Source organism: Chiloscyllium punctatum, chromosome 45 (assembly GCF_047496795.1).
Source record: "Chiloscyllium punctatum isolate Juve2018m chromosome 45, sChiPun1.3, whole genome shotgun sequence".
In the NCBI taxonomy this organism is placed as follows: Eukaryota; Metazoa; Chordata; class Chondrichthyes; order Orectolobiformes; family Hemiscylliidae; genus Chiloscyllium; species Chiloscyllium punctatum.
The window spans coordinates 18,606,196-18,619,674 of record NC_092783.1 but is presented as its reverse complement, the minus strand read 5'-3'; the positions used below and the strand labels follow the sequence as shown (position 1 = coordinate 18,619,674).

The following is a 13,479-nucleotide window of genomic DNA, read 5'->3' as shown; positions in this document are numbered from 1 at the left end:
TTACTCAGCACATACAGGTAAAATACCCGCAGCAGCTGGCCACAGCGGGCACACAGCTGCTGAAGTGGTGCCCAGCTTTACATCTGCAAGAATTCAGTCAATTGTTGTAAGGACCTACCTGGTTCACCAAGGCCTCTTAGGGGAAAGAACTCTCCCACCTCACATGGTCTGGATTACATGTATTTCCAGACCAACAGCAATGAGTTTTGCTCTTAAATTGCCCTCTGGACAATTAGAAATGGATAATAAATGCCAGAGACGCCCACATCCTCTGAATTAATAAAACAAATACCACTGAGATTTCGCAGCATTCAATTTGGTAAAATGATTCCCCTTCAGCCAAAATAAAAGCAGACCTGGAAAACAATCGATTGCAACCTCTAAAGAAGGGTCAGTGGGCCCCACTCTGCTTCCTCTGTACGAATACGGCCAGACCTGCTGAGTTTCTCCAGCACTGTCTGCTCTTTTTCTACACTGCTTGAGCACAGGTAGTCATAATTTGGAGATGCCGGTGTTGGACTGGGGCGTACAAAGTCAAAAATCACAAAACACCAGGTTACCAGTCCAAAAGGTTCAATTGGAAGCACTAGCTTTCGAAACACTGCTCCAAAACCACTGATGAAGGAGCAGCACTCCGAAAGCTGGTGCTTCCAATTGAACCTGTTGGACTATGACCTGGTGTTGTGTGATTTTCAACTTTGTGCGCGGGATGTGTGTGGTAGGGCTGGCAAGGTTGCAATGATCACAGCAGCCCCCAGAGGACGCTGGTGGGCCTCTTTGGTGAACAGAGAGAGTGTTGTTGGTCGGCTTGCTGCTTGTTCAGAAATCTGAATTGTGTAGGATTCCAGGTCAGCCTAGTGTGTGACTCGGAGGTGAGAGCTTTCCCATGACATCGCTGTTCTCGTTCTCCTCGCTGGTGGGTATGGGAGGGCCACAGAGTTTCCTTTCAATGAACGGTTGGAGTGCATCCCCAGATACACGCAGCAAAGAGCAACACAGAAGATAGATATCATTCGATCCTCTGGGCAGATTTTCCATGTTTCAAAGATGATGTTAAATTCGATGGCGCATCTGATTTGATTAGCCTGTCACAGCAGGGCAAAAAAAAGGGGGCTGCTTGATTGAGTGCTGAGCACCCCAGAGAGGGGCCAGGAAGAAACAGAAGGCTGCTTTGCCAGAGAGAGCTGCCTGTCAAGCCTGTCATATTTGATGGGAAACTTGGCCCCCGTCACGCTCCCATAACCTTAGCAAAACAACTCAAAGCTGCAGTCTTTCCACTGAGCACTGCTTCAAAGAATCAGCATCGTAGGAGGGAATGAGAAGTAGTCTGTAGGAGTGAGCGTGCAGGCTCATTCCTGCCCATCAGTTCCCACTGTGATGCTTGCCTCTTGATGAGGAAGCTCCACACAGACAAGCTCAGAACAAAAACAAACGCCGGCTTCCTGAACTCGAGCATGTACGTTGTCAATAGTCCCTGACAGAAGCTCAACGCACTCATAGAGCAGAGTCGAAGCAGCTGTCTGCTGTCTCTCAACTGATCCTTGCTGACAAACTGCTTCCTATCCCAGTTTCAGAGGATTGTGTCACCTGTCAAATTACACTGGGACATGAGCCAGTCAGGGACTCAACAAAATGTCATTTTATCTCAACCGCCTTGATATTACCTGTTTTTGCCTCTCTGTTATTTTTTGCGTGATTGTATGTGTGTGATTTTGATTGCAGGAGAAAGTGAGGACTGCAGATGCTGGAGATCAGAGCTGAAAATGTGTTGCTGGAAAAGTGCAGCAGGTCAGGCAGCATCCAAGGAGCAGGAGAATCGACGTTTCGGGCATAAGCCCTTCTTCAGGAATGAGGAAAGTGTGTCCAGCAGGCTAAGATAAAAGGTAGGGAGGAGGGACTTGGGGGAGGGTCGTTGGAGATGCGATAGGTGGAAGGAGGTTAAGGTGAGGGTGATAAGGTGAGGGTGATAGGCCGGAGTGGGGATGGGGGCAGAGAGGTCAGGAAGAAGATTGCAGGTTAGGAAGGCGGTGCTGAGTTTGAGGGATTTGACTGAGTCAAGGTGGGGGGAGGGGAAATGAAGAAACTGGAGAAGTCAGAGTTCATCCCTTGTGGTTGGAGGATTCCGAGGCAGAAGATGAGGCGCTCTTCCTCCAACCGTCGTGTTGCTATGGTCTAGCGATGGAGGAGTCCAAGGACCTGCATGTCCTTGGTGGAGTGGGAGGGGGAGTTGAAGTGTTGAGCCACGGGGTGGTTGGGTTGGTTGGTCCGGGTGTCCCAGAGGTGTTCTCTGAAACATTCCACAAGTAGGCGGCCTGTCTCCCCAATATAGAGGAGGCCACATCAGGTGCAGCGGATGCAGTAAATGATGTGTGTGGAGGTGCAGGTGAATTTGTGGCGGATATGGAAGTATCCCTTGGAGCCTTGGAGGGAAGTAAGGGGGGAGGTGTGGGCGCAAGTTTTGCATTTCTTGCGGTTGCAGGGGAAGGTGCTGGGAGTGGAGGTTGGGTTAGTGGGGAGTGTGGACCTGATGAGGGAGTCATGGAGGGAGTGGTCTTTTCGGAACGCTGATAGGGGAGGGGAGGGAAATATATCCCTGGTGGTGGGGTCCGTTTGGAGGTGGCGGAAATGATGGCGGATGATATGCTGTATATGGAGGTTGGTGGGGTGGTAGGTGAGGACCAGTGGGGTTTTGTCCTGGTGGCGGTTGGAGGGGCGGGGCTCAAGGGCCAAGGAGCGGGAAGTGGAGGAGATGCGGTGGTGGGCATCGTCGATCACGTCTGGGGGGATATTGCGGTCTTTGAAGTAGGAGGCCATCTGGGTTGTACGGTATTGGAACTGATCCTCCTAGGAGCAGTTTTGATTTTGATTGCAGCTTGCAATAGTGTCATCGGCAAGTCAAGTGTGAAGACTCCCAGACTAAATCCTTACACTCACTTAGCAAGTGTAATTTACACCTTAAAGGCACCAAAATCAACAGATTGGTAAAGAAGGAATTGCAATTTTGTTGCAACTCAAGAACTCAGGATGTCTGAATGTTCCTCCAATGGGGAAATACCAGTTGAAGTATAATTACTATTACCTTGGAGAAAGTATGGCAGCCAATTGGATCACACAAACACATGAGCATCAATGGTCAGATATGTTTGAGCGCTATCAGTTGAGGGATAAATATTGGGCAGTTTACCAAGAGAAGTGTGTGGCAAAACAAAAACTGCAGATGCTGGAATCCAAAGTAGACAGGCAGGAGGCTGGAAGAACACAGCAAGCCAGGCAACATTAGGAGGTGGAGAAGTTGATGTTTCAGATGTAACCCTTCTTCAGGACTGGGGGTGGGTAGGGGGTGGGGGGGTGGCGGGAGACTCCTCCCACATGACCATCCTTGGCCTTGCCCATTGCCAAAACAAACCACAGCACCTATTGGAGGAACAACACTTTATCTTCTGCCTGGTCACCCTACAGCCCAGAGGACTAGCATTGAGCTCTCCAATTTCAAATAACCTCCTTCTCCATCCCCCGACTCCCTTTCCAGCCCCTCCTCCTCACTGCCACTCCTCCCAGCCACCAACCAGATTCTCTATCTTTCCATTGGTAAAAACAATGACTGCAGATGCTGGAAACGAGATTCTGGATTAGTGGTGCTGGAAGAGCACAGCAGTTCAGGCAGCATCCAAGTAGCTTCGAAATCGACATTTCGAGAGCTACTTGGATGCTGCCTGAACTGCTGTGCTCTTCCAGCACCACTAATCCAGAATCTGGTTTCAAGCATCTGCAGTCATTGTTTTTACCTCGTTGATTTTAACCCTACTGCGAATCCTCTTGCAAGGATGCCTGCCTTGAAGAAGTTTTCCTCCTCTCTCTACAAGAATCTCAGGGAGTCCCTCTCCCACTGCAACTCCCAGGTCATTTCCTCTGCCCTGAAGCTCTTACTCTATGCTACTTTCTCCCCACCCCCACCCTCCTCTAGCTTATCTCTCCACTCTTCAGGCTCACTGCCTTTATTCCTGAGGAAGGGCTTTTGCCCGAAACGTCGATTTCGAAGCTACTTAGATGCTGCCTGAACTGCTGTGCTCTTCCAGCACCACTAATCCAGAATCTATCCTTCCATTGAACAACTAGATCATACCCTCTGCATGTCTTCACCTATTCCCACTTCACCTCCCCAATCTGCCATCCCCTTTATCTGCAGCTCCCTGTATACACAGCCCCAATCCAAGGGTTATACCCCAAATGTCAACTTCCACACCTCCTGATGCTGCCTGGTAGCTGTGTTATTCCAGCCTCTTGCCCGTCTACTTTCTACCTGTGAGGAATAGACAAGATGTTGGTTGAATGTCTCATTTACAAGGCCACATTTCTGACAGTGCTGTACTGCACTATCGACTCAGGCGTTCTCACTGTAGATCCGGGGCAACCTGTGCATTGAAATGGTGAATCTCTGGATTTCTGAAGAAGTCGAATACCCCAATGAGAGTCCTCTTGGCCACAAAGGTGGCTGGAAAACAAAGCTGAACAATAAATGGGGGTTCAATATGATGACTGATAGAATGAGACAAAAACCCAACTCTTATAGAATCCCTACAGCACAGAAAGAGGCCATTTGGCCCATTGAGTCCTCACTGATCCTCTGAAGAGCATTCCTCCCAGGCCCAGCCCTATAACCCTACATTTCCCATGGCTAATCCACCTAAACTGTATGTCTTTGGACTGTGGGAGGAAACGGGAATATCCAGAGGATATCCACACAAAGACACAGTGAGAAATAGCAAGCTCCGCACAGACAGTGACCTGAGGCTGTGAGCTGTGAGCCAACAGTGCCAACCACTGAGCCAACCTGCCAACCTCCTTTAAATGCCCTTCGCTTTTCTGAAGGCACTGACTTGCTGGGGGTAAGGTCATAGATACCAGCCCCAGTACCTCAGGTCTGAGTTTAAAAGGCCATTCAACAACTCCAGCCTGTTTATAAAGTTCACAGGGAAAAAGCACTTAGAGCTTCACAGGCAAATCCCTTTTGACTCCTCAATAGAATTTGAGCATCACATTTAAAAAGATAGAGTGAGAAAGGTAGATTGAAGAAATCTGGATTTGGGCGTCAGTGGGAAGTGCTGACTAGTTTGAGATGAAGCAGACACACTTAATCTTGACATGGATGTGGGAATTCTCCCACTTGCAGTTCAGTTGTTGCTGAGTGAGATTGATGATGTTTTGTCTGCCATGGCTCAGACTGAATTTGCTCATTCAGCCTTCGACTTTTCACTGCGTTTATTATGCAACCAACTTCCTCTTCTTGTGGAATTGTGTGGTCAGGGAGGTGGGAATGCAGACCAATGCCAGCTCTTTCTGGTATTCACGCTGCTGCCACTATACTTAATACTTATGTTACATGCTGCAAACCAGGAACTGGCCTTCTTCATATTGTGGTGCTTGAGTTTATCACTGAGGGACCTGGTTCAGAGGAATGTTCACTCCCTGTTTCATAGACACGGAACTGGGAACATTGGTGGAGAGAATCACAGTCTTTCTTTCCCTGTGGACTGCCACAGAAGGCTACATCACATTTAATAAGCCCAGGGAGTTTGGATCCAAATTGCTGTGTCAATACTGTGTACCAGGTGAGACTGGATGCCGAGCAGTGCACAAAGGAGGTCAATGATTATAGAATCCCTACAGTGCAGAAGGAGGAAGGGTTACACCCGAAACATTGACTTCTTCACCTCCTTCTGCTGCCTGGCTTGCTGTGTTCTTCCAGCCTCCTGCTTAACTACCACAGACACTCCACTTGGCAGGCTGGTTTCCTGTTGGAAAACAGGTGTATTTAACCAGACTGGGCAGTGATGTTAGCACTCCACCCACTTTAAACCCCACTCCACCACCCCCCAAGCGAGGTCTAAATTAAGCTCAGAGCTTGCTTGTCTTGAGGAGCTACCTGGTTTCACTACTCAATTTCCAGGTCTACTTTACTAACATTTGCCTCCAATTCCAGCCTTTGTTCCTCCATTAGTTTTTTTTTTTCCCCCTGCTCCCGGATTCTCAGTCCCAGGCCCTCCAGAACGTACAGAAATTCAGCCACGATCAGAGCACGTTTATGTACCGAGACGGTGACATTATGGGGCACAAAGGTTGTTACAACAGTGACCTCCACATGCACAGCTGTATTCTGGTTTAGAGGTGACAGTCACCAATAACCAAGGTCACTGGGCCAGTTGGCAGCCATTTTGATGCCTACGTTCCCGTTTAGGCCAATTATTCAGTTTTCACGAAGCTCATGAGGAAAATGCAATACTTGGTTTTCTTGTATAATCTCGACATCCACCCCCTGCCTAAAGTTGCCACGGCATTTGCAAATAATTAGTGCAGAATACCGACGAGCCTAACTGTTATCTTGAGATTACATTCTGACATTCTGACCACAATTGGTGATTTGCCACAATCCGACTTGAGGAACCTTGTTGTCATTATGACCAGTCCCAGCTGAGTATCACCGCTGTATTTTGCTTTCATACGACAACCCCCCAATCCTTAAACTACCAGATCAGGAGGGTGAGGAGGGAAGAACTTTATTTACCCTCTCCCTCAGTTGGTCACAGCAAAGGTAATCAAAGTGTGATTCCCTTCCTTTCCTAATGCTTTTCCTCCAAACCGAATGAATTTCAGTTTTAAAAAGAAGATAATTTTAACAAGCCTTTTTCGACTTAACAAAAGAGTGGGTTTATGAGTTATGAAACATGAGAAAAAAGAGAATATAACACGAATAAATACAGATTAGAAATGGAAAGTGAGTCCAAAAAAACCCATTAAAATTAGAAGATAGAAGATAGAACATCATAGCGCAGTACACGCCCTTCAGCCCTTGTTGTTGCGCTTATCTGTGGAACCAATCTGAAGCCTATCTATCCTGCACTATTCCATTATCATCCATATGGTTATCCAATGACCATTTAAATGCTCTTCATGTTGGTGAGTCTCCTACTGTTGCAAGCAAGGCGTTCCACGCCCTGACTATTCTCTGAGTAAAGAAACTACCTCTGACATCTGTCCTATATCTATCACCCCTCAATTTAAAACTATATTCCCTTGTGCTAGCCATCGCCATCCGAGGAACATGGCTCTCACTGTCCACCCTATCTTACCATCTGATTATAGAACATAGAACATAGAAGAATACAGCGCAGTACAGGCCCTTCGGCCCTCGATGTTGCGTCGATCAAAGCCCACCTAACCTACACTAACCCACTATCCTCCATATACCTATCCAATGCCCGCTTAAATACCCATAAAGAGGGAGAGTCCACTACTGCTACTGGCAGGGCATTCCATGAACTTACGACTCGCTGAGTGAAGAACCTACCCCTAACATCAGTCCTATATCTACCCCCCCTTAATTTAAAGCTATGCCCCCTTGTAATCGCTGACTCCATGGATTATCTTACATGTCTCAATTAAGTCATCTCTCAACCTTCTTCTCTCTAACAAAAATAGCCTCAGGTCCCTCAGCCTTTCCTCACAAGACTTTCCCTCCATACCAGGCAACATCCTAGTCAATCTCCTCTGAACACTTTCCAAAGCTTCCTGTAATGCAGTGAACAGAACTGTACGCAATACTCCAAATGTGGCCACACCAGAGTTTTGTACAGCTGCAGCATGACCACTTGGTTCTGAAACTTAATCCATCTATCAATAAAAGCTGACACAGCATATGGCTTCTTAACAAACCTATCAACCTTGGTGGCAACTTTCAGGGATCTATGTACGTGGACATTGAGATCTCTCTGCTCATCTACACTACCAAGAATCTTACCAATAGCCCAGTACTCCTTTTTCCTGTTACTCCTTCCAAAATGAATCACCTCACACTTTTCTGCATTAAACTCCATTTGCCACCTCTCAGCCCAGCTCTGCAGCTTATCTATGTCCCTCTGTAACCTTCAACATCCTTCAGCACTATCCACAATTCCATTGACCTTAGTGTCATCCGCAAATTTACTAACCCATCCTTCTACGCCCTCATCCAGCTCATTTATAAAAATGACAAACAACAGTGGACCCAAAACAGATCCATGTGGTACCCCACTGGTAATTGAACTCCAGGATGAACATTTCCCATCCACTACCACCCTCTGTCTCCTTTCAGCTAGCCAATTTCTGATCCAAACCTCTAAATCTCCCTCAATCCCAGCCTCCATATTTTGTGCAATAGCCTCCTGTGGAGAACCTTGTCAAACACCTTATTGAAATCCATGTACACCACATCAACCACTTTACCCTCATGTTTGGGCACCATCTCACTATTCTCCTCCACAATATTGTCTTTTTCCAGTGTGAAAACTGACAAAAAAACATTCATTTAACACTTCCCCAAATCCTCTTGGACTCCACACACAGCTTCCCACTACTATCCTTGATTGGCCCTAATCTTTCTCTAGTCATTCTTTTATTCCTGATATATCAAAAGAAAACCTTAGGGTTTTATGATCCTATCTGCCAATGACTTTTCATGTCCCTTCCTGGCTCTTCTTGCCTCTCTTTATCGGTCTTTACTGGCTAACTTGTAACTCTCAAGCTCCCTAATCGAGCCTTCACGTCTCATCCTAACATCAGCCTTTTAACAAGAGATTCAACTTCTTTAGTAAACCACGGCTCCCTGGCTCAACCACTTCCCCCTCGCCTGAAACGTACATACTTATCAAGGACATACAGTAGCTGCTCCTTGAACAAGCTCCACATTTCAATTGTGCCCATCCTCTGCAGTTTCCTTTCCCATCCTACGCATCTGTGACCAGTCCCAGCTGAGGTTCACCACTGTATTTTGCTTTCATACGAGACACCCCCAATCATTAAACTACCAGTTTAGGAGGGTGAGGAGGGAAGGACTTTATTCACCCTCTCCCTTAGTTGGTCACAGCAAAGGTAATCAAAGAAATATCCCTTCCTTCTTGAATACCTTTCCTGCAGACCAAATGAATTTCAGTTTTAAAAGGAAAAGCCAATTTTAATGGACCTTTATTGATTTAACAAAAGAGTGGGTTTATAAGTTATGAAACACGAAAAGAAATTAGGATGTAATGCACATGAACACAGATTAGAAGTGGAAAGTGAGTCCAAAAAATGTTAAAATCAGAAGATGGTTGGATGTGCATCAAGATCAGTCACAATATGAACATAGTGGAGCAGTGAACATTGAGCAGTCAATCTTGAGATTGTTGCCCTTGCAGTTTAAGTGAAATTTCTTTGACCTGTTTGGACTGGCTTGCTAACTAGTTTCCAGCACTCAGAACGATACCTCCCTTTAGCTGCAATGTCAGGGTTACTAGTGCATGTTCCTTCCACTATAACGTTTGCAGCACACCACTGTTCACACTCACGCAGTATCTCATCCCACCAGCACACCCAATCCACTTGGCACACAGAAACCAGGTCTGAAACTCAATGTTAAATCCTGTCCCTGTGTACTCCAGTCTCGCACCCAGGTTACTGTATTTTCCCTGTTAAAGTCACAGTCTAAGATAACCCAGAGAGATTACTAATCAATTTTGCAATGTATTAAAGCTTCTTCAATACCTTTAGGTAAAATATTCAAGAATTTGTGGGGTCAGTGTGGATTGAATGGGTCAAGTGACCTGCACTTTAGGGACTCCATGATTCTATGAATTCTTCTGCATTCAGCCACTGGATTTCTATCTGTAGTCATCCTTTGCAAATATCAGAACTGTTTTTTTTTAAATATATAATTAATGGTTGAACATGTTGATGAGTACTTCAGGCTCTGATGTATCACCATGACAGTTTACAAAACAGCTGAATTTACCAACGGATGAAAACAGAACATACCTCGGAATAAGTAATTCTGTGTGAAGTGCTTTAGGGTGTTCCTGACTGATGCGATAATGTCCTATAATTTCTTTGGTGTTAACATACTGAAAATGCTCGTCAGGCCTGGTGGCAACTGTGGAGAGAGAGAGTCATAGAGTTAAAAATTCATACAGCACGGAAACAGACCCTTTGGTCCAAACCGTCCTTGACCAGGCATCCCAAACTGACCTAGCCCCACTTGTCAGCACTTGGTCTATATCCCTCTACATCGTTCCTATTCATTCACCCATCCACATGTCTTTTAAATTTTGTAATTGTACCACATTCTACCATTTCCTCTGGCAGCTCATTCCACACACACACACCCCACCCTCTGCATGAAAATGTTGCCCCTTAGGTCTCTTTTAAATCTTTTCTCTCTCACCTTAAACCTATGCCCTCTAGTTTAGACTCCCTGACCCTGGAAAAAGGCTTCGGTTATTTACCCTATCCATGCCCCTCATGATTTTATAAGCTTCTATAAGGTCATCCCTCAGTCTCCAATGCTTCAGGAAAATAACCCCACCCTTTACAGCCTCTGCCTATAGCTTAAACCCTCTAATCCCAGCACCATCCTAGTAAATCTTTTTCTGATCCCTTTCAAGCGTAACAAACCTTATTCGTGCCTCACAAATCTTGTTGAATTCTTTGAGAAGAATACAAAACAGGTGGATGAGGGTAAAGTGGTTGATGTGGTGTATAGGTATTTCAGTAAGGCATTTGATAAGGTTCCCCACAGTAGATTATTGCACAAAATACGGAGGCATGGGATTGAGGGTGATTTAGCAATTTGGATCAGAAATTGGCTAGCTGAAAGAAGACAGAGGGTGGTGGTTGATGAGAAATATTCATCCTGGACCTCAGTTACTAGTGGGGTACCACAAGAATCTGTTTTGGGTCCACTGCTGTTTGTCATTTTTATAAATAACCTGGATGAGGGCATAGAAGGTTGGGAGGTAAATTTGTGGATGACACTAAGGTCAGTAGAGTTGTGGATAGTGATGAAGAATGTTGTAGGTTACAGAGAGACATAGATAAGCTGCAGAGGTGGGCTGACAGGAGGCAAATAGAGTTTAATGCGGAAAAGTGTGAGGTGATACACTTTAGAAGAAGTAACAGGAATGCTGAGTACTGGGCTAATGGCAAGATTCTTGGTAGTGTAGATGAGCAGAGAGATCTCAGTGTCCATGTACATAGATCCCTGAAAGTTGCCACCAGGTTGATAGGGTTGTTAAGAAGGCATGTGGTGTATTAGCTTTTATTGGTAACAGGATTGAGTTTCAGAACCATGAGATCATGCTTCAGTTGTACAAAAGTCTAGTGCAGCCACATTTGGAGTATTGCGTACAGTTCTGGTTACCACATTATAGAAAGGATGTGGAAGCTTTGAAAAGGGTTAAGAGGAGATTGACTAGGATGTTGCCTGGTATGGAGGGAAGGTCTTATGAGGAAAGGCTGAGGGACTTGAGGCTGTTTTCGTTAGAGAGAAGAAGGTTGAGAGGTGACTTAATTGAGACATATAAGATAATCAGAGTGTTAGATTGGGTGGACAGTGAGAGCAATTTTCCTCGGATGGCGATGGCTAGCAGGAAGGGACATAGCTTTAAATTGAGGGGTGATAGATACAGGACAGATGTCAGAGGTAGTTTCTTTACTCAGAGAGTATTAGGAGCATGGAATGCCCTGCCTGCAACAGTAGTAGACTCACCAACTTTAAGGACATTTAAATAGTCATTGGATAGGCATATGGACAAGAATGGAATAGTGTAGGTTAGATGTGATTCAGATTGGTTTTACAGGTCGGTGCTGGAATGTGCTATGTAATATCTTTCTTATAGCAAGGAGACCAGAATTGAATGCAGTATTCAAAATGTGGCCTCATCAATGTCCTGTACAGCCACAACATGAGATCCCAACTCCTAAACGTAATGCAATTACCAATGAAGGCAAGCGTATCAACCACCTTCATCACCCTGTCTACCCTCACCCCTCAGTCTCTTTGCTCGGTAATACTCCACAGGGCCCTACCATTAACTGTATGAGTCTTGCCCTGCTTTGCCTTAGCAAAATGCAACACCTCACATTTAAATAAATTAAATATGGGCGGCACGGTGGCATAATGGGCGGCATGGTGGCACAGTGGTTAGCACTGCTGCCTCACAGCGCCAGAGACCCGGGTTCAATTCCCACCTCAGACGACTCTCTGTGTGGAGTTTGCACATTCTCCCCGTGTCTGTGTGCGTTTCCTCCGGGTGCTCCGGTTTCCTCCCACATCCAAAAATGTGCAGGTTAGGTGAATTGGCCGTGCTAAATTGCCCATAGTGTTAGGTGAAGGGATAAATGTAGGGGAATGGGTCTGGGTGGTTGCGCTTTGGCGGGTCGGTGTGGTCTTGTTGGGCTGAAGGGCCTGTTTCCACACTGTAAGTAATCTAATCTAAGTAATCTAATCTAATCCAAACTTCATCTGCCATTCCTCCGTCCATGGGCCCATCTGATCAAGGTTCTGTTTAATCTGAGGTAATTTTCTTCACTGTTCACTACACCTGCAAATTTGGTATCATCTGCAAACTTACCAACCATGTCTCCTATATTCACATCCAAATCATTTTCCTAAATGACAAAAAGTATGGAACCAGTACCAACACAACATCTTGGCTAAGTATTTGATGTCTACTGCTTCATTTTATATTTATGACTGATTTGAACTAGGTTCCCTGGTGGACCAATATATGAATACACTTTACAGAACCCTAGATTCAATTACTAAGTGTGTTGATTTGCCGATCTTAGTTGGGGAATAGTAGAGAGATACTGTCAGTGTTCCTTAATTGTGGGACAGAAAAGAACAAAGTTCAAATAAAATATTAACTCTTTATAAGTCATTGATTGGGCCTCAGGTAGATATCATTCTGGTTATCACTACGTCAAGGCCTGGAGAGGATGCAGAAGAGATTTACCAGAATTATGGGATGAGGATGTCAATTATGTAGTAAGTTTAGAGAAACTAGGATAGCTACCCTTAGCAGAGAAGCTTCAGGGGAAATTGAATAGATGTGTTCAACCTAATGAAGATTGATTACTAAAGGAAGTAAGGAAAATCTATTTCCATTTCCAGGAAGGTCAGTAAGCAGAGGATACAGAATATTGACAAAAACACTCATGGGGAAATGATTTTCATGAAACCATCTTACTGTGACCTTAAATGATGGTGGAACCAGATTCAATAGTAATTTGCAAAAAGGAATTGAATAAATATTTGAAAAGGATAAAAAAGTGTGTGAGTGTCAGGAAGCAATTGGTCATTATCCAGCTGCTCATGTGTTGAGTGAAAGCTGTGGCCTGCAGCCACCTTTGGAGAGAAAGAGGAGACCTGGTGAGCTCCTCCTTGATACAGGAATGTTTTTACCCTTCCTGCTGCTGTCATGTCCTCTCAATACAGCCCTAGTGCCTTCCAATGGACAGACTGCATAACGCTCCTTAACTTTCACATGAAGGAGACTGAAAGCTCATAAGAATCCTACTCATTGACTACAGTTCAGCCTTCAACAGTATTATCCCCACTAGACTGATTACTAAACTTAGTGATCTCGGACTAAGTCCCACTCTCTGCAACTGGATCTTCAGTTTCCTGAC

At 45.3% G+C, this 13,479-nt stretch overlaps 1 protein-coding gene across 1 annotated transcript in view; it reads left to right on the top strand.

The window, feature by feature from the left end:
- Positions 1 to 865: 865 nt before the first annotated feature.
- LOC140467195 (ras association domain-containing protein 8-like) overlaps positions 866 to 13,479 on the top strand; it is a 116,964-nt gene continuing 104,350 nt past the window's right edge. Inside the window, exons 1-2 of the mRNA XM_072563380.1 lie at positions 866 to 916; positions 1,723 to 1,883. The gene's annotated coding sequence lies outside the window, so the exon portion shown is untranslated. The remainder of the gene's footprint in view (positions 917 to 1,722; positions 1,884 to 13,479) is intronic.